We start from the raw sequence: 22,338 nt of genomic DNA on the forward strand, positions 1-22,338 counted from the left end.
TTCCAAGAACTTGTTCGGTCTTGACTGTGAGACGATCACGTGTGAATTGGAAGTAGGGTTACACTTGTTGGCAAAGCCCTACGATTACAGTCAGTCTTATCTGGGCTGGTGGAAGCACAGCGGTCACTTTATGCAGTGCCTGTGTGCAGCTTTCACCCAAGCGGTGATGGTGGTGATGTCGTCCCTAGTCCAGAAATGTCTATGCAAGACCTGCGACCACAAGTATGCCCATGGGTGTTTCTGTGCTAGTGATCTGTGCTGTCGCTTCTGGCTCAGGAACGAAGCTTCACATTGTCATGCTGGATTTCACACCCAGATCCAGCTGGTCTATTGCCCTTTCTTGTACACTTGGTGACATTTGTGGTTATAAAGAACACAAAACCTCTGTCCCAAAGCATGACATTTATATCCTTATAAGAATCTCTTCTCTGGGACAGAGGCAAAATATATTATAAAAGTCTATTATTTGTCTGTCTTAATTACCGTCTTCCCTCTTTTTTTTTCTTTCAAGCCTATGAAAATCATGACTGTGGACTTGCTATCAGTAAAGTCATGATAACATCAGGATATACTGATGACAAAAGTACTGACAGAACAAAATATATGAAGACAAGTTTCTACTGTAGGAAAGAACAAAGAGTTTCAGTTTTCAGTACTGTGTGGGCAGACATGAAGAAAAAAACCCTGTTTTTTATTTGATCCGCTTTTTAGTGTTATTATCTAACTGCTTTGAAAACTAAAAATACAGTTTTAGGAAAAAAACCTTGATTTTTAAGTAACACGTACAGAGATAAACTATAGCAGTGGTGGTGATCTGGTCTGCTCAGAGAAAACAAACAGCAGTTTTCCTTACATTTTGCTGGTACTGGTGCATCTTTATTTTTTGCAAAATTAGAAAGTCATTCTGTCAGAAGTGCAGGGGTACACGTGGGAGTAGAGGTTGATCAGTTGTACTTGCCTAGTTATCAGAAGCAAATTAGAAGCTCTTCAAAATAATATACAAAGTAAGTGCAGCACAAAGGTTGTTTTTCTTATCTTTTAAACAGTCTTCTGACTGTTCCAGGGAAGCTGACCCAGGTGCAGGGCAAGCTCTGAATTTGGGAGGTGTAATTGCACATGCTTTCTCAACAGTCCTTTTTCCCTACACCGAGGCTTTGCAGCTCTGGCTTTAGAGGCCATTATATGGGATTAATTTAACACAGGTGCAGCAGTATTTACTAGTATAGAAAAAGAACTACCTTGCTTCCCTGAAGCGGTGCAAAAGTTTCTCATGACTAAAGGCAGAGGAAATGATTTGTGTTTCTTTGTTGCTGCCTTTTTTTCACTTCTTTCCTCATCTGCACATCCCATCTTATGAAGTATTTTGTCCATCTCATAACAGACTGTCTTGAGAAGGTTCAGTCTGTAGCATAAGGTGCGCAGGCCCCTCTGTGGGTTTGTAGACGTGAGTGTGTGTGTGAAAGAGTGAATGCTATCTTTTGTTCTAGAAGGTCTGTCTTATAGTGGATACACTTGAAGAGCTAATTGAAAAATGTAGAAAGTCAGGAAAATCAATGAAGAAACCGCACTTTTTTTTTTAAAAAAAGGAAAAGTATACAAAAAGTATAGTTTTGAGTGTGAGGATAGTAAGATTAGTTTTGTGAAATAGTGTTAGTTCTTTAATTAGAGAATAGGATAGAAATCGAGCACACAATTGTGGGATGGGTTTCTGGGGATGTGAGCTTACTGTGTTCTACCCATTGTCTAGCTTTCAGAGTTATTAGAAAAATACAGTAACTTTTGGGAGTTTCCTGTTGAACTAATGGTTTTGATATATAGAACGCCTAGTCAAGATGAAAAGCATAATCACATGAAATCCGTAGTCTTCAGAGCAAAGCAGACACTGTGGACTGAAGTGGAACTGAAAAAATGAAGAAGTTCCACTTGTAACATGAGTTTTGTCATCCTCTCATATCAGAAATGTCACACGTTGTAGCATTGAGTAACCACCAAAGAACTTCTGTTTGTGACAAAACCACTTATGTGAGAAGTTAAAATATCACGAGTTAAAAATAAAAGCTTTGAATCACACATGGGAAAAAAATCACAATTAATTTCAAAAATTCTAGATCAGGAAATATTAGGACAGTCACAATAGTTAGGATTTACTCTTAATTGCCTCAGAGTAAACTTTTTCTGATTATAGTGTTACAATTTTTAGAAGGTTAATTGTGATACACATGCGTCAACTACTATAGCTTGATCAGTCGAGATGTATAACTAACTGTGGCCATATTTCTAGCTTGGTGAAAGATTTTAATTAAAATATTTGACTTCTTGTTTTTTTTTTTACTTTTTCTTCCATGGCATATTTATTCAGCATGTCTCAGCTGCCACATGATATCCCTTATATCTCCTTTAGCTAGCTGATGGTTCCAAAAGCTTACTGCATTTCTCAGGGGCAGCTGGAACATAGCCAAATAAACTATGTAAAGGCCTTTCTGCTGTTTGTAACTGTGATTTTGATACTAAAATGCCCAAGTAAACGTTTGAATTGATGGGCATTTTCTGGCAGTGGTTCTATGAGCTCCACTTCCAGAGGAGTGATGTCTTCAGCAGGGAGTGGAAGTGTGTATGCAGCCAATTTTGGAAATTTTGGACTGCTCTGAGCATGCTGCAGGTCTGAAAAACATTTTGCATGTTAAACTCCCATTACATATTTGGAGTTCAGTAAAATTCTTGACTTAAGAGTTTGTCAGCCTTTCTCCTTTCGTGGAAAATTTGGCCATGGGAAAACTTTATTGCTGCTTTTTTGCTTAATTTTCACTGTCATACTTTTGACACATAAAGTTTTTTCAGGAAAAAAAAACAACTGTTAGAGTAAACTCTGTCCGTATGCCAAAATAAAATCATTATTAATAGACAATGGAGATAGACTGAACCAAGTGTTGCATAACAGTCTTTCTTAAATCAATAATTAGAAAAGAAAGATCATGCAAGGAGTAAGCTTAAAAACTGTTTCAAAGGAATTGGGGAATCTTTAACACCACTTCAACAGAAGTAGCACTGTAAGTAGATAAAAAATTTATATTTTAAAATGTAGAATATTTTCCTGCCCTCATACTTTTGTATAAAATCATCAGAGATGGTAACAGTTTTTGGTGGTTTTTTTTTTTTTTTTTTTTTTAAGGAATTCTAATTATTACTAACATTACTACTAGCCCTTCTGGCACATTTCCTTTGTTCTTGATAACATCTTGATGAGTGGGAGCTTTCCCAGGGTGGGAAATTTTTGTGGAGTGAGAGCAGTTCTGTCCCATTCCCACTCTTCTTGTTGCATACTGCTCTAGGAGGGAGCTGCAAATGCCACTGCCAGGGGATACAGTGGTGCCTGGCATGCAGGGCACCTCTGAACCCCCGTAGGACACTATATGTAGCACAGGTCTATAATTTACTCCACAGTCATGTGTTCCATATTAGTCAATCATGCTACTGAGGTTTGGGGTTTTTTTTTGTCTATTTAAATGATGCCATTAACCTTTGTAGTACACTGGGTTTTTCCTCTGTAATAACATTTGTCACTGCGCTAGTACACAATTCTATTTTAGCAGTTTTGAAGTCTGCATTAGTTGTTAAAATACTTAAAATACTTCAATTTATTTTTTCAATCTGTTTCTTTGGAACCGTGTAGGTTAAAAAAGCTTGTGCTTCAACTGTTGCTTATACTGTTTTATTTATCTATCTGTCTATCTATCTATCTATCTATCTATCTATCTATTTATTTTTAAGTTGGCAGTTTTTACTTGCCTTTCAGAGACCAACAGCAGAAATGGGAAGTTCGTAGAAGAGTACTGATAAATAGCTGACAACATATTTTCTTTTTTTTAGAGCCCTTAAAATAATTTTGACTGTTTTAGGCATTACCTGATGCCTTACATGTAGCCAGCTAAGCCAGACCCTATGCAGAAAAAATGTTATGTTATGAAAAAAATGTCAAATTCCTCTTGGGTACAAGCTGTTACCTTCACTGAAGTAAACTAGTATTTTAGAATATATGCTGGATTAGTCGTACAGGGGCCTTAGAATATACTTTGTTAATATTAGTAGTTGGAATTTTTTTGTCTTTTTTAAACTTTCCGTGGCTGGTGCTGTGTGCTGTTTCATTTTGTTGTGAGAAGGTACAGTGATCGACAGCTGTGGTGGAAGCAGAAGCAGCCTGGCACTGCACAGGAAGCAGTTATGGGGCAGGTCCTGTTGCTGTCTAGCTGTTCTGCAGATTTTCCATGAGTGATCGTAAAACTGAAGACCCTTTCCAAGGATCCTGGCTGTAATTCTGTGACAGTATGTGTATGCCAGAAATTTCAACAAAGTAGCAGGCTTTCTCGTGGTTGTTATTTTGGAGTTTTTTTCAGGTGGTGTGATAGTGTTGTCAGGGTGTGATATACACCCATATTCTGTGGATTTGAAGAAAGAACCAGAGCTGTGCATTTCTGTTTGAAAGTTGAAACTTTTATCAGGTGTTAAAAGCTGTGCACCAAAGGCACCTGTGGTGAAATCAGTGGACCTGTGATTTTTGCATCTAGTTTAACAGTCATGGAAGTGGTTTAACTTATGATACGGTTTTGTAGCATTCCTTTCTCTGTCATCATACTTGGCTTTGCTTTTTTATTCAACACCTCCACGTAAAATAAACTGTTGTTTCTCTGGAAAGTATACTGCCTATGTAGAGATTGTGTTCTCTTTCTATCCTGGTGAAGTGGTCCAAGAAGACGGTCAGTAATTTTGAGGTGAAATTTGTTTTCTTCCATCAAGGTACCTGGACCATTTTGGAAAGAGGGCAGAATCCTTTAATCAGTATGTGCTGAGTCTCTGTGCTACTTTTGCAGTGTGAGGGCTGGCTTGGGCATGTAATTCAATGATAGATGTGAGTTAAAATCAGCTGAAAGTTTAATAGAAGTTTCTTCTTGTACCACCCTGCCCACTGTGGGGCTGGACTTGAAGTGTTTCCAGCTGTCAGGATGGACTAGCAAGTAGTGAACTGCAATGGCTCTTTTGTTACTGGTGGAAGAACCATCTGAATAAATGCTAAGGCTGGGCTCTTTGGGAAAGATTTTTCTGGTTTTTAAATGCTTACTGTTGCAGTTACTCAGAAAGAGTTTGTACACTGTGTAACTACTGTATGTGATTAACTCTTGTGTGGGGTGAATTATGTCACATTAAGTATTGAATTCTGAAAGATTACTGGATCAAGAAAAATAATACAAACCAACAAGTTACTGGATATTATCTGTTAATCAGCAGCTTGGTTCTTAGGAAAATCTACTAAAGCTCCTTGAAAAAAAGGCTAATTTTGTGGGAATGATTCATGTATTAGGTGAGTCAGTTATCTTTCACTAAGAGGACACTGGCTGCAAAATCACTGGAATAAGCTCCAGCTTTAGTAATTCTGCAACAAATGACAAACTGTATTTGCAGCAGAATGTTTTTAAGAAGGTCCATAAGACGTTTTCAAGGAAATGTTTTCTTGCCTGTAAATTCTCTGTTATTCCAGCAGAGGGTAGTTTATCCTCTAGGAAGCTAGGTGTGTTGAAGGAATGATTGGGAAAGGTAACTTAATGATTCCCATTTCCTCTTGTTTTAGATAAGGCAATAAAAATTAACTTCAACTGACTGACCTCATCAGATTAACAAATACTAAAACATACTGTTAGGCTACGATATGTTCTTAGGCTGGGACTGGAAAGGGCAGCCAAATTCAACAGTAGTCCCATTTCTGTCCTGCTACCAAGGGCTTCATTTGCCCTTCAAGAATTACTGCAGTTTGTTGTGCTGAGAATAGTTGCATTATCAGCCTAAGAGCTACTTCACTTTATCAGCTAGTGAAGTAGATACATGAAGCATTTTTTATTTCAAATACATAAATCACTCCACTTGAAGAGTGTTTGGCTTGTTTGCTGTTCCTTAAAAGCCCTTCTTTCTGCCACTGTACCCACTGCTGCAGCAGCTGACGGCGAGGAGAATATATATTTGCAGGTGTTTGTGCTAGTACCCACCTGCAGCTGCTCTCTGCTCTGCTCACTGGTAGGGGGTGTTGACTGGGGGATGTTCTTTCTATGGTCTCCTCTTCTGTGATACTTTATTTTAAATCAGTCATCAGGAAGTAGTCCTGAAGTAAGCTTTTGTGACTGTCAGTCCTGAGGTGCAGCAGAAACTCGAGAAAGCACGAGTGAGGACAGTGATGACTGAATATATGAAAGGGTAGCAGAAGAGATGTGAGGATCCACAGTTGTTCTGTTGCCACGTTTCAATGGAGCCCTATTACTCAGAATTTGTTTCCTTCAAAGCAGCGTTTCAGCTCCTCATGGATATTGGCCTTTTTGCCTGACTTCTAAAAAGAATATACTAATATCTATCTTTCTATTTGTCTTAGTGAGAGGTGTAATATGGTTAACACTATGCTGCATATCTTAAACTTCTGTATAATTTGCTCTAAAAAAAATCGTCAAGGAGTATTCCTGTAAGAAACCTGTGAATATGGTCAGTGTCAATCATGTCCATGCTTCCATGACTAGCTTGATTGATCTTGGTGTTACTTTCACTTGGAGCTTTCCCTGTGGTGCGCAGGACTTCTATTTTTTGTATTTTCGTTCTTTTTGTTTGTTTGTTTTTGTTAACACGTTTGCGTCAGATAGGCATGTAATTCAAATCTAGCTGTATCCCTCTGTGTTACAGACTTTCCCTCCCCTTTTCTAGTTTTGAATTTGCTTTCAGAAATGACACGTTATTGTTTTCTATTTATAATTTTCTATTTATTGGGTAAGAAAGCCCTAACTATATCAAGGATGAATAATGTATCTAAATTCTTTATTTTGGAGCAACACAGGTATAACCAGTTAACTTGCTTCTAATTTTTAAACCAATATTCTACATGATCAAAGGAATATAGGAAAACTTTTGCATGGATCAGTAGAAGACACGTCGTACTCTCTACCAATTATACAAGAAGCCTAGGCAATTAATCTCTTATTGCAGGTGCTTTGATAAGCTATTTTACTGACATGGGATGATTTCAGATCTGAATACCAATCCAAGATCCCTTTTTCTAAACACCAGACAGACAAAAGAAGGAGGGGGAACCCAGGAAAGCTTTTCCAAAGTCATACAAAAGGTTAGTGCCCGATTTGCTACTTGCCAGTCCCTTGCAATCTTGTAGACTTTGCTGCCTTTCAAAGTGGAAATAACTTTGGAGGAGACAGACCCATTTGTAGTTGATTTAAGGTATTTAGTTTGTACTTTATGTTGTTTCACTGGTAAGCAGTTCACAAAGCACTAATGCCTGGTTAATAGAGAGTGTAAGCTTGTCTTACAGATGAGGAATGTCTGTGTTAGCAATTAATATTTTTAAAATAGGCATAAGTAAACTTTGAACCACTGCACTCCATAACAACAGTATAAAGATATGTATTAGCCTAGTAATATTTTTGAGATGGTTGTAAGTGAATATTCTTATGTACTTCTCAAATTTATATCTTATCCATTATTCTGGCATTTGGCTATAGTACAGTTACAGACTAGAACAAAAATGAACTCCATTCTCTTTAGAAATGTAGATAGATAATGGTTTTAAATAATACACACATTGAATTCCTGATGCTGTTTTCTTCACCAGCTGGAAAGCCTCTCACTGTCGGAAAGGCATTCAGTACGTTTGACATTAAGGGTGGGGGAATGTTTGTGTAATTATAAATGTTAGACTTGCAAATATGCCTTTGGATTGCAACAGCCTGAACTTCCGCATGTCAACAGGAATTTTAACTTCACAAGATAAACCTTGGTTTATGTGTCTTGGCACCTTGTTCTTTTCTATATAATTTCGGTATGTATATTGCCGAATTGTAGCTGAATTTTACGTGTATGCACATGAGACATTTGGATAATATAAGTACTCTTGAAAAACATTGGGTTGCTACAGCTACTGTGTGCAGCTGTAACAGTTTTGGTATTGTGATGACAGCTGAAATCACGCTGCAGTGAGTAATTACCTGTGATCTTACAGGCTTGTGATATCTTGTGCAGTGCTGCTGAGCCTGGTATTAATTCTAGAAAGGCTGTTGGTTGCTGAGGTCTGAACATTTTCAAGGAACTCTATGTGATTCTTTCCTAGTTATGTAGCATGAACACTTCAGTGCTTTACAATGTCTCCACAGTGCTTCACTGGTGAGTTATTTTTAATGTGGTGTTATTATTTTTTTCTTTCAGCTGAAAGAATTATTTAAGAACCTGATTCTGGATTCAGGAAGCGGAGTGGCTGCAGTTTTCATCTGATCTGAGGGGGAAGAAAGAATGAAGATTGAAGCTGCAATCATGTCACCTGAAGGATTGCACTTTAGGACTGTTTGCTTTAGTATGGTAAATGAAGTGTCTGTGTCCTTCCCATCCTTTCGTAGATAAACTGGCTTTTTCATTTCCTGAATCCTGGGAATGATGTCAGAGAAAATGAAAATTATAACCCAGGATATCTTAAGTATTTCTGTGGTATGAGAGTCCCCTTGAGACATGCTGACAAGAAAGAAGAAGGAAAACAATGCAAAGGAGCAATGTTTCTTGTTGGATGATAAGGGCCTCTGGAGATGTCAAAGGTTTATGGCATCTCATTTGTGATTTCTTCCTGCATGTAAATCTGTGATATGCTTACTGCAGTAATGCTTCAGCCTCACCCACCTGAGCAAGTGCAAATATAGCAGTGTTGTGGGACACTGTCTCTGACATGGCAGATCTCGAAGGAATGTGTGTGATGTATCACTCAGTTCATGGACATGTATGCCATGTGGAGAGCATTCCTGCATAATGTCCTGATGCATATTAATTAGACAAGCAAGATACTCATGTGATGTAAATCAGATTCTTTCTTGGAAATGTACTGATTCATATCACAAGTCAGAATCTAACCCAGTTTGCCCACTATGTCAGAAATTATAGTCTGTTTTACAAATAATCTAAACTATTTTTATATGTTCAGGCAGAGAGAATGTTTTATTTTAGTGATTAATGACTAATCATATTAATTTTATTAGTGTGATGAGAGAAGGAATATTATCTGTAAAGGCTGTGGAAAGATGGTAGCTTTCAAGAGAACTGGTGGGGCATACAAATATGGGAGGTTTGGTGGTAAGACTGCGAATGATGGAAGAGAGGAATACAATGGGAGCAGGTGGAGAAACAGAGTTGGAGAAAACTTGTTTTGTAGGTGCACTTCTTTTTCTTGGAACTTCATTATTTGAATATCCTAAAGGTGGTCTTCACTCCATTTCTTCATGTCTTTCTGTTGGGTTACAGTAAATGCTCTCAGTCTGAGCTGCTCGCTCTATTGCTTTGTGTGCACCCAGAATTGTGCTGACCCCAAGTGATCGAGGTATTTCCCCACTCTGGCAGAGACATTGTGCTTCTTGATCTCTTGTCTAAGCTGCTGGGCACTACACTCAAAAAAAAAAATCACAAAAATTGCTGCAGCTTCAAGGTTTGCTGTACCCAGGTGCTTGGTTGTGAATTTGCATCATTAAAGTTAGATGATTACGAAACCTCTAGGAAAAGGTGAGTTACATGGCAAATCCAACAGGCTGAATGGAGAGTTGCTTGGGAGGGATCTTGAAAAGGAGGAGTGCCTTAAGCAGTGTCATTGTCTGGGACTGGTGTCCTTCAAGGCAGGCTCCCTTTCCTGAAATTAGCCATATGGCCTTTTTTGTTCAAAAACTCTTACTGCTCTGTTGCTTGCCTGCCACTCCCAACGTGTGCTATGCACTACCTCAGCAGTTAAAAGGCATCAGGCTTGCATTCAGTTCCTTTCTCTGCCTGAGGGAGCTCTAATCAGCATCTCCTATCTTCCAGGAAAGTATCCTGGCTATAAAATACTGAGGTGGGATGGTTGCAGTGTCTCCTCTTGAAGGTGTTTTGCTGTGCGTGGAATAATTAAATATTAATTGGGAGTGCGAAAGAAGATCAGTTTACTGATTAGCTCACACATCTGGGAGTAGAGAGACATGAGTTTTAAGCCCTAGCTCCAGGGAGTGCTTGTCATTGGTCCTGCAGTCTGTCTTCAGCCTGGTTTTCTGAGGATGTCCTTGATTGGAATGCCACAGTTAGGGGAAGCAGCAGAATGTGGAACTATCCATAGATATGAACAGAAGTGAAACTGATAAAAATTAAAATAGTGCTAGAGATGTCAGCTCTCTTGAGCAATAGCAGCTGAGTGTGCTGATAGGCAGGTTTAACTAACAGGGATGATGCTGAGTATCTAATTTTGGAACTTAACCACCAAATTAAGTGTCTAAATCCTACCTCTACAGAGGTATCCTACCTCTGCAGATCTAACCATAAATGCTAATGCATGCTGAAAATGTAAGGTATTTTTACAGTCCTGTGCAACCTCTTGTGCTGATATCATTGATTTGCTCCTTTTTGTATTGTATGTACCTCTCAAACCTCCTCCTTGTGTCTTTCGCTTTCACAGCTTTCCATTTCCATGCATGCTTCAGTTTATTCTATCAAGAATCCCTCAGTTCCTTTTTGCTGGATTCCATGTCTAAAACTGCTTCTTCGAATACACTGTGCCATGTATCAAGGCTGATCGGCTTACCAGTGGTTTCTGCAGGTTGTTTTTAGCTTTCATTACTTCCTTACTGGAGTGCTTTTGATGCCGTATTAACCAACTTGACTAATGTGTGGCAATGATGGTATCGATGCTCTTTCTGCTCACTTTTTTTTCCTACAGGAACTAATCAATGTATTTTATCTGAATTACTATCCTAGTTTTTGATGATTATTTTACTGGATAGTGGTTGGTAATCTCCTTTTGAGAGATAAATGGCTCATCCAGTATCTTATAAAAATGTATAAAGATATAAATGGTAGAAATTGTCTGTACTAATAACATTTTTATCAGTGATTTAATCTCTTCCAGTGTTTAGGGATTATGCAGTTTATAGGACTTTGTTCTATTTCTTTAATAAGTATGACCATCAAGAAAAGAACGTGCTTTTTCCCTCCCAGTTTCATTGCTGGTTCAGAAGGAACTGGGATGCTAACTATATTTTTAAGATGTAATCTGATATATTTCTACTTGTCAAGTACTAAGCATAGAGTACTACCTTCAGTCTTCGAAGTGGTGGTGGGTGTTAAAGTTAGCACTTTACTGCAAGCTAAAGTTTTTTACCAGAACCCAGTCAAGAAAGCTAAATTGGCTGTGGTAGTTTTCTTTCACTGTCACAAGGCTTTGCTAATACCATAGTGTGCTTTTAAGACTCTTTCAGTAGCTAAGAGAGTCCCACTTAACAGAGTATTACAGACATTTATGTAATAAAATATGTGACATCTGTAAGCTCTACTGTCTTGAAATTGTTAATACAAAAGATAATGTTGTAGACGTCAATTTTTGGAGCAGTTCCTATTCAGGAAGTTTATATGCCAGTGGCAGCTGTAGTGAATATTTTGAAAAATTTGAGTATTTTGAAAAAGTGTGTCTGTTCTTGCAGGACTTTACTGGAAATTCTCAGCATTGTGTTTTGTCTGGGAATGAGAAGAGAATGTGTTAGAACAATACCTAAGCATTTACAAACTGAAAAACCTGCTATCAAGCGCTTTTTAATCGTAACCAGAAACTTCTTCAGCTGTCTGAAATATCTAACAGCATGGCAGATTATTGAGTATTTTAGTGATAGAGAGTACTGCAGTATCCATTTTGGTAGACCAATGTGAACTTTTAAAAATACAATTTGTTTTATCTGAAGGACACACAGATATTAGTATCATTCCATTTTAAAGAAAATGGATCACCACGACATTTTGAGAGCATTAGTAGAGATACTTTTGACTAAGTGCTTACCCACTGATTGAAAAGCACAATGCATTTTCATTCAGCCCCAGCATAAAGCATCTGTCTTTTATCTATGCAGAGACAGAGTAAGAAGCATGTATTCTTTTGATACTTTTGTTAAATGTTTGCCCTGTTAGTTTAATTTTTTTAATCTGTGTCCTGCATTAAACCAACAACACTAAGTGCAACGTATGATTTTCATTCAGACTGATGAACTCAGTTACTGTACCCAAGGTGTTTAGCTTTGCAATAATTTCTGGCATCATAATTCAAATCTGAATTAACTGTCTCTATACTTTTTTATTCTCCATCTCCCAAATAATTTAGTATTAATGATAAAACCTGATTCTCGTTGTGAATTTACCAATAAAGCAGTTATGATACTGGTCTTAGGGGAAAAAGTATGCAGATATGCTTGGAATTGCCCAATTAGTAATTTCTTTCTAATTTCCCTGTAGCAGGGAAGTAGTGAAAAGAGCTTTTGATATCCAGCCAAGACAGTTGCATCATAAAGGTTTTAAAATGACAAATTAAATTCCATTAATTGTGACCTGTTTCTATGAAAACCTAAGTCAAACCAGATTGAAATCATGCTGTGCGGTTCCTGGCTCGTGCTTTCAGGATATTTATGTTACCAGAATATTTGCTAACTGGTGGAACTGAAGGTATGTTGAAAATGTTATCAACTCTTGACATGATGAGATGCACAAATGGGCATTATTTTTTTTGTCAGCTATTTTTCACTCACATTTTTGTTCTTTTTTGTTCTTGAGACTATTTGTGTCTTTTTCATTTCATTCTTCACCTTTTTTTTTTTTTCAAGCAGCTTTATTTGATTTGAACCATCTGATTTGTTTGTTGTCTCAGAGAAACATGAACAGTGTGCAGACCTGATAAAAAGTAGTATTGGGGACACTGTGTGACAACTAAAAGCTTGGAGTTTTTTGTTTCATTTTAAAACCTGACTTTTTTATAATCCTTTTTCTTACGTTGTGTGCATGTTTGTAACCCCTGAAACTGTCACTTTGGGTTATTCCTGGAAATGGTGCAGTTTGTATACAGAGCAGAGGGGCTAAAACTAATCCAGACCATGTCTCCTGTCTTCAGATCACCAACCTTAAAGCCATTTCTGAATTCCTGTGGGGCATATGTTTTTGAGGAAGATTGCAGAGGGGCATAAAAGAAGAACTGCATCCTAAATTTACATTTAATTTCCTACATGCACTTTAATTTGGCCTCCAGAAGTTTGTTTAGCAGAATCCTTAGAGTCAACAGAACTCTTGAGCACTAATGAGATACAGAAAGATAAATACACTTCATAATAAATTCATGTTACTATCCACTCAGAACAAATTTTAAGGAGGCAAATGAAAATTAAATATTTATAAATAAAATGAACTGAATTGCAAAACAAATTTCAGTCTGTAAGAGGAAGGGGAAGCCTTCTGAAAGCTAAAATTGCTGTTACAGTAACTGGAAGGCTCAAATATTGCACAAGAGATTTAGCCTGACAGCAGATGAACAGTTTAGGGAAATGAACAGCCGAGCAGCTCTGTTTCCAGTAGAAGTAATAGACTCAGCAGATTAGTTGTGGAGATTGTAGCCTCAGCAATGGAGGGCTAGTAAGGTGTTTAATATTTTTCTGGTTTTAAGTCTTAATGATCTATGTCTGAAAAGCACGCTGAGAGATGCTGCTGACAGTTTTTAAAAAGGAAGCTCAGACTTTAGTAGAACTTGTCTTCTCAGTAGGGGTACATACTCTTGCCACTTCTCTCTGCTTTTCAGCTTGCTCTTGCTATTTAATCTTCAAATTGTTTCTGAGCCTTTGCCATGGTGGATGGATGCTGTCTTTTTGCTAAAAATAAACTTGCAGTTTGAGAAGAATTAACAGAGAATTTGCTTGATGTCCTGCTGAAACCTGCATTCCACTGAAGCTGCATTTCAGCTTTAGATGACTGAAAGGCAAATCTTTGTCTTCATAGAGATTAGATCGCAAATAAATTACCAATATGGAGATTTTCACCCAAATAATGGCCCTGTGCAGGCCTTTACAGATCTGTATTTGTTGATCTATACTGTAGGGGTCAATAAATATTATACTTTTTATGATATTTAGCTCAGGATGAGACACTGAGAGGAAAATCCTTGCTTGATTTCAGTACGGCCTCTCAGTGATGCTATGAAAGAAAGATACATTTTGAAATATCTCCTCTGTTAGGTAGCTGCACTTTTGCTTTTCAAGAATGCTTCCCTGGCAAGTCCAGCATTTCCCTCTTTTCCTCTTGAGTCAGAGGACTACCCATGTCACCATTTCCTTGGTAGTTACAAGCTTCTGCCATGAGCTTCTCTGTACTTTTGCCTCTGAGTAATGGTTTTTCTCCTACTCTTTTTAAATTTCTTCTCTTTTTTTCTGTCACCATACCTGCATTTGTCAGTGACTTCTGTGAACACTGACTCTTGGTTTTGCCTCATGTGTCTTGTATCCCTGATGATGTGTGCCTGCATTCTCTGTATACCGTAAACCAGGAAAAATGCCTAGTGTTTTTGTTTATTTTATCCATTTCCAGATTTGCAAGTACAGATGTGCTCCTGTTGCAATAATACTTCGTAATGTAAATATTTTCTATGTATATATTGCATATAGTACCTTTTGTTTAAAAACCAAAACTGCTGTTGTTTTTTTACACAATTAATCCTTTCTGAATGAGATTTGAACAGATGAAGAAAAAAAGAATTTATAAGATATTTTTTGCTATGAATTATTTCCTGGCATTAAAATAAGGAGACACATTCTCCCAGCAGAACAAGAGAACATACATAGAACATACAGTCCTAAACACTCAGCAATCATGTTTTTTGGTTGAAGTATTTATTTTAAAATGCAATACAGTTAGAAAATTAGGAATGCCACCTGTTTGTAATGAGGAATGGACAACATCCTGGGACAGAAGTGAAAATGAACAAATTGACTGAGGTTGGGATTGTCGTTCTGATTGCATAATAGTGAGTGTGTGTCAGCTGGAGGGACAGAGAGAAGAGGGAGATCAGAGGTTCATGGGAGGGTGTTACTGTGTAAGTGTGCTGACAGTTTCAGGGGCTGTATTGCTTTGAGCATGTGGGGCTAATTCAAGTGGTAAAGAGCACAGCTGTCTGAAACAGCAATACTGAGACCCAGAGTTAAAAATTAGGTTTCAGATACATTTTTAAAAGAGGTCTTACCGAGAGCTTATTTACTGGCAGATAGAGACTTCTTGGGCTGGAGTGAGGGGAGAGGGCCAGGGCTGAAGTCTTCTTATTCAGCGTGCCAAGAACCTTGTGCCAGCATCAGACTTGGGACACTTATGGTCCCATGGTCATCACTTTTTAAGCTCTCCGACAGAGAAGTAATTTGGTCTTTCTGTTGCTAGACTGGCTTGTTGGAATAGGTTTCAAAATGTGACTTGCACCAAGTGACAGTAACAATTTATAGGGAAATCTGAAAGGTCTGGTGCTGTCTTCTCAAGCCTTATAAGCAGCCTGGGGAGTTTTACCAAAATCGTAAGAGATACAGAACTAATGGAAATTGAAAATCCTAACACAAAGTTTTATTCAATGTACATCTATGTATCCTCATACTTAAAAAAGCAAGTCTCCTCTTTAACCTGAAATATAAAATATCCAATCTCAAAAGCTTTGAAATAGCAAATCTCAAAAGTTTTAGCACAGGAATTGCAAAAATATATGTATCAGATTATTTCCTGTGCTTTCTGATATATGATATTTTTATTTGTTCTAAAGATATGGAGTTATTTCCTAAAAATAATTTGTTGAGACTGTCTCATTGTGCTGAGAAACCCTGCAGCATCAGCTTTCGGGGTTCTTAACTTTATGAACTAACAGGAATAATACAAGTTTTAACAAAAAGAAAAATCATGGAACAACGTAGCAGGGATTTAGAAATTCTATGCAGTGTTCATTAAGTGCTTTTTGTCTGCAGCTCTCAGGTTCCATAACTATCAATTCTGCAGAAGCAATCCAAAGTCTTCTTAAATTGTTACTCAAAAACTTTCTAAGGTGGAACTCAGTGGCACATGAAGAAGTTTACGACTTCAGTTTTGTGAAAGTTTAAAGATGAACATAGCTGGCTGCACTAATGCAATAAAGGCAAGGACAGAAGGATCTTACATTTAGAGTCTTGCTTTGATGTTTGCATCTTCCCTGGAAAGAAATTTTGTGCAAACAATTGAATGGTGTATAAAAAAAATTTGCTCCACAAGCACCATGGGAAAAATCTTGTAACCACGCTCTATGTAGTATAGAGAAATTTGAGATAAATAGGCAGATTTCGTCTGATTTCAATAGTCTTACAGTGTTACGCAGATGTCTTCTGTAAGGGAAAGTCTGGAAATTCCTCCTATTTTAAACTGCAGTTTTGTCACCATTTAGATTAAACTGAGTGTGGGCTGCTGTGCTATACTTACGGATATCTTTTTCCTGTAGGTGTTTGTTGACTCATATTGGGGTTTATGTTTCTGAAAGATTGTTGCCTGGAGTGCTTTCACCTGAATTTGGAGGTTAATTTTCCCCTTAATCTGTATCTTGATCTCACTGAATGTGATCATACAAAGGCCTTTAGGAATGTGCAGCTGAGGGAGGATGGGGTTGTTCCTTTCAGCAGCAGCCTAACTCCAGCAGTATTTCAGGTGCCACAGAGACGTCCCCTGAGACCATGTAGAATTGTCCTCTGACAGTGGCAGTCCATCTCATCTGACCACAGAAGGAATCTTCTTAACTTGCTGAAACAATATTCTTTATCTTAAATAGTAAAAGCAAATGTGATCAATCCTGCTCCCAAAGTCTATGTTTCAGAATATTGTATTACATAAGAGAGTATTTGTGCTGGGATATGGGCAGGTACCTTTAAGAAAACAGTATTAATTTAAAAATCAATTTCCATGACATTTTCTAAACTTGATGCTATTTTATGAGTGAAGTAATAATCTGTTTTCACTGTCCTGTCTACTGATGAGTATGACTTGTTGCTCACAACTTTATTCTATAAACTAACCCTACTGATTTCACTTAGTTGCAACAATAAACTCAATTGCATCAACTGAAAGGACTATATTTATAGAAATCTATTAAATTAATTTAATTATTTTGTATTATGTAATTTGATTTATGTTTAAAAAAACTCATGTTGCACAAAAAAATAATTTTATTGTGATTTAGGTTTCCTTGCAGTGAAAATATGGAGGATGGTTTTGATTCTGGAAACTGCTGTCTATGTGAATAACACCATGAAATTAACAACTGGAAAACTGGTGTCAAAATTTATAGTGAACCCATAGTTCATGTCTTTAAATTATTAATGTTGAATCCAGTTAATGTCTTTGGGTTTAATTGGGAAATAGTTCAGAAATCTGTCTCCTGTTTCCCCTTTGCTGTCTTTGTGTTTCTTATTGTTGTTTGCCCACTAAATTTAGTTTAATTTAGTTTAATTTTTCTTCTAACTTTTCCTTAGCAGATTTCAGAAGTCTGCTAGGTATGTGAAGAAAATAGAAGGAAAAGCTGTGGGTTTGTTTGCCACAGTGTGTTTTTCCAAGAATGCTTTGTGAATATTAATCTTTTTTTTCAATGGAAAAAATATTTTTCTTAATGATTGTAGGAAGGTGACAGTGCTTCAGTCACTGTAAATAAAACAGCATTCTCTTTCAATAAAACCCAGGGATTTTTTGTACTGTAAACATTATAAAGATATTACTCATTAATATTAATCTGGAACTGAGCTTCAACTTTAACTTTCAAACATGTTCCAAGGAATAGAAAAGGGAAAGACTAGGGAATTTTTTGTACGGATATGTCTTCTGGCCGGATGTTTTTTTACCATGGAGGTAAACTTTCTTTGTGTGCTTTGGCTCTCGTTTTGAACTACTCATTCTGGAGAAACAAAATAAAGGAAAAAAAGAGGCTTACAGAAGCATGCTTTTGACCTGAACACAGCTACTACAGAGCTTCCAATTTCCATGGTATTAAAGAACAAAGACACTTCACTGAAGCACTGGGTAATAAAGTGAAATAATGGAAAATGTGTCTATGAGGTTAAAATAATTGTAGTGATACAATACTGTGAGGACTATGCCAAAGCACAAAGGGATGGTTTGTTCTTAATTTTTGTTTCCAGTGTCCTCTGTTGTTAAACACAACTCAAAAAAACATTATCTCGGAATCAAAAGAGACTGTTCTGAATGTCTGTCCTGCATGTGATAATGCTGATTCAAACTTTTTTTGTCCAAATTATTTGCAAACTTACACCAGCCCTGCGAAAAATCACATGTTCAGCAGCCTACCTGCAAGGGCTGAATTCTGTTCATCTTGTTCAGTATCAACTGGTGTAAATTCTTTAGATCAATTTGTCATTGTCCTTTAGGCTGAAGTACTTCATGCATGCTAAATGGCATTGATTCAATTGGAATTAAATGTGTGTGACTCTTCTGTGGAAGAAAGATGGAATTTTCTTAGCTGTTTCTTTGATATCAGAAGATCTGTCTACTTTTTTCTATGCTTTTTAAGAAGAAAAGTTCATTAATTTCCAGAGCATATCACCATTTGTGCCTTTCATTTTTATATGTGGTCTCTGTAAAGTAAGATAGTTGTTCCACAGCTAGCATTCTCATCTCAGGATGCAAAAGCATAGGCACCTAAGGTGATGTTTTCTGGCTGTATGTCTATGAAGCTAAAACTTCATTTTCAAAATCTTAGCTTTTCAAACTTCTGTCTTGTTTGTCTGTGATATGTTAGCAGCCACTGCCTATGTTACCTTTCTATTTCTGATGACAGTTAAAGTACCTTTAAAAAGAATTAAAAGCCTGGTTTTGCTGAAGTCAGCAGCAGCTACAGCTGTTAACTGCAGTGGGATTAAGAACTTGATATCAGCAGCCTCTTGAAAGAGAATTCCCACTTAGAACAAAACCTGCTTAAAATTCTTCTTCAGGATGAATTTTACTAAGGATTGGCACCAAAGCTTAAATGCAACATAAAGATAACAGTTTAGTCTGGCTCTGGACCTGAACATTCCAGAGATATATTTCATCCTCTTCAAATTGTATGGCCAAAGTCTTGATACGTACTTCTCTTGTTTATAAACCATTCTAGCACATGACAGGTACAGAAAATACTGCATAGAAGAAACTATTTTTGTTGTTGCTTTAGATGTAAACTATTGACATTCACCTTTGGCTTAAATTGTGTGAATAATGTTCTTGATTGCCTTTGATGGACTCAGTTAGGATTAGGGTATTGGTCATCGACCTCCTGTACTGGAAAAAGGCCATTTGTCACTGCATACATTACTAACAATCTCAGAGCTACAAAGTGTACAAATCATAGAACATATTTGTATCTGGAAGGTCTGATTTTTCATTTTTGAGGTGGTATTTTGGAACAATGTTTGATAATTGTTTCACTTGACAGCTGTGTTGCTTTAATTTTTCCTCTTTTGATGGCTTGGACTGCAGATGTGTGTTCCCATACTAAAAAAGTTAGATGAATGCAATAAAGGAGGAATTGGTTTAAGTCAAATAATATGAATGTGTTTTGATGGTCCCACTTATTTGGGCAACTGCTTTTTCTTAGCATTTTTTCATTGGTGTTTCATTTTAGACAACTCCAAAAAGAAAGAAGATTGACAAATAAAGCCTGTACAATCATCAGGTATACAAACTTGGCACTTGATTAAAGCTTGATGTTTGTTCCATTGTCCTTTTTTCGAAAATGTTTTTTGAGAAAAAAACAAATGATGTCTGCGTTTGACTCAAAAAACACAGCTGGTGTTTGCATCCTTGAAGTCACTTGAGTTGCTTATTATCCTGACTTTAGTACAGATGGGTTCTATGAGTTTGAAGCACTAGAAATACATCTGACTTTTCCTTCCACTTCTTCACCACCTTCATTTATACACTGAAGCATTAGGTCATACAATTTCTACATTTCTATATTTTAGGAATTGCATTATAGCCTTGGATCATCCCTCTGGACCCCTCACCCTTAGCACAAGGTCTTTGCATTGATCTTCCTGCTTATGTAGTTGAATTTGGTCATTTACTGAGGGAATAGTGATTCTGGAAATAGAAAATAAGGTATAGAGGCACTGGACTAATTAATTTAGTTGGACAGAATAAAATAACATCAGAAGGTTTTTTGGCTTTGTTTTTTAATTAATTACTAGCAGAAAGGTGGACTAAGTATTTTTTATGTTTGTGCAATTCTCTATTATGGTGTAAGAAGAAAATTCCCTCCTGGTTAGAGAATGTACGTAAGTTCTGTAAATGTTAAAGAGACATGGATTTTTCATACAGAATGGGGACTGCTTTTAAATATCCACAACTAATTTACCCCAAATAGCAGAATTTCATACAGGAAATGAATTAAAAATCTCTCGTACAATATGAAGATGTGTAGTCATCTAGGAGTGGGTAGATTTCCTGTGGCCTTTTAGACACTAACTGCAATAAAATAAGCACTTATATTTTCTGTTTATGAAATTAAAGCTCATGCAGTATTACTTCTATGAGTAAGATTTATGGTTAAATGTAATAAAAAGTGCAGGCCAGCCTGAGTCACAGCATTATTCCCTATAGTGAACCACTGCAATTGGTGGACAGTACTGTTGTCATCAGTGGGGCTGTTGAGTCTCTGGAAGGGTTGTACAGGTGGGCTTTGCAGGTAGGTTGGAGTTTGTTCAGAGGGAGTGTGTCAACATTAATTTCTGGCAAAATTAAACTGCCCCACACTGAGGGTATATGAAAAGTTAAAATTTATTCAGTGAGGCTTGGTGTTGTGCTCACATGTCCATGCCAGGAATGCTCTGTGTGTGTATCATCAGTTTCGTCAGAGTCCATTCAGTAGCTGTATGTTTACGCAGAGCCCTTAGGTGCACAGCACAATATTCATTCCAACAGCCTCAAAACTGGAACAGGTTTCTCCATGGTCTTTTTCCCTTTTTCCTGGGTCAGCTCAGGCCTCCTTACTTGTGTAATGGATCAAAGTGATCTTCTATTGTTGCACTGGAATATTTTAAATGGTGTGGGTAGCTCCTTTCTGACTGTCAATATTAGTCATTCACCAACATGTATACCATCTGTGTACAGAAGAGCAAACTAAACAATCCGGCATGTGATACTATAATTTTAATATAGTTATGGAATGGATCTGTTTAAATCCTTTAGGCTACCAATGTCATCACTAGAGAATTAACAATATTTGCTATTTTCTTTCCAAGAAGGCACTGGAACGTCACTTGTAATCCAGAGTTGAATCTCCTTAAAGCAGAAGTCCATGGCTTGCACTGAAGTTTGTGGATCAGGATTAGGCCCTGAACCATCAGAATGTGGTTGCCATTGCACTGGGCAAATATAAAGTGGTGTAAATGTTGAACTCATGCCACACAGACCTCCAGGATCTGAGTTGGCTATTGTTGCTTATGCCTTACTGTGTCCATTTTTGCAGGACACTAGTACAAAGCTTAAAGGAGGATTGGAACTGGAAATGAGAGAGGACAGCATCTTAAATAGCTACCCGTCTTTTTGAATATAACAGTAGTCTGGGCAGTTTAATATTTTTCAGCCTTTGCTACACCAAATAATACAAAAAACTGAGGAAAGTAACATGGAGGGGTGAAACAGGTCATATGTATTAAAACATATAATAAATGTGTGTATTTGAGTTAGAAGAATATAAACACTTGCACAATCCTGAACAAGTAAATATTGTTCCTACTAACCTTCATAGCAAATTTTATGTGGATTCATTAAGGTCAGGAATTTACCTTGAAACAGAAGTTGAGGTGGAGAGAGAAGTTAATTGGCAATAGCTGTACTTGTCATCAGTGAAAGTGTAAATGGATTTTCTAATGCACGCTATTATCTTGAATATATGGTATGCTGTGGTAGCACACTGTGTGCCATGTGCCTCACCCTTTCATGTTTCTCCCCCTCATTTTTAATGACTCGTTCTGTATATTAAGTGTGGAGACTGTTCCAAGAGTGAGACTGGCACATTCTTTACACAGCTGAATTGACATGTCTGAAGCTGCCTCTGGCTACTGCTTATAGATTGCCTTGCCTTTCTTTCATGGAGAGTATGTTTTGCCTAATTTTAGTCATGCAAACCCTTCAGCATGATGTTGTCATAAGTCCTTGCATAGTAGAAGGCAGCAGTCTGCCTCCTTGGCCATATATGGCTTTTATGTTGTTGCCATATGCCTGCTCTGACATTACCTGAGTATCACATGCATTTCATTTTGTGTGGACTAAGCGTATTAAGGGGGAAGGAGAAGGATTTCTGCAAGAGAGAAAACTGTCTATCTACTTGGGACTTAAGTAATGAGAGTAAGGAAAACCAGCAATGAAGTAAGGAAAAATAACTATAATTAATTCTGTTTTATTTGATGTTACCCCCACTGTAAGGAAGAAAACACCACCATAATTTAAAAAGAACATAGCTCAGACACT

The 22,338-nt window shown here is 37.2% G+C and overlaps 1 long non-coding RNA gene across 1 annotated transcript; it reads left to right on the top strand.

Annotated features, from left to right (window-relative positions):
* Positions 1 to 3,278: 3,278 nt before the first annotated feature.
* On the top strand, positions 3,279 to 19,549 carry LOC125320457. Its single transcript, XR_007201116.1, has 2 exons — positions 3,279 to 7,147; positions 8,239 to 19,549. It is a non-coding gene; the product is annotated as an uncharacterized LOC125320457 (long non-coding RNA).
* The last annotated feature ends 2,789 nt before the right edge of the window (positions 19,550 to 22,338 follow it).

The sequence above is a fragment of the Corvus hawaiiensis genome, chromosome Z (genome assembly GCF_020740725.1).
Source record: "Corvus hawaiiensis isolate bCorHaw1 chromosome Z, bCorHaw1.pri.cur, whole genome shotgun sequence".
NCBI classification, from domain to species: Eukaryota; Metazoa; Chordata; class Aves; order Passeriformes; family Corvidae; genus Corvus; species Corvus hawaiiensis.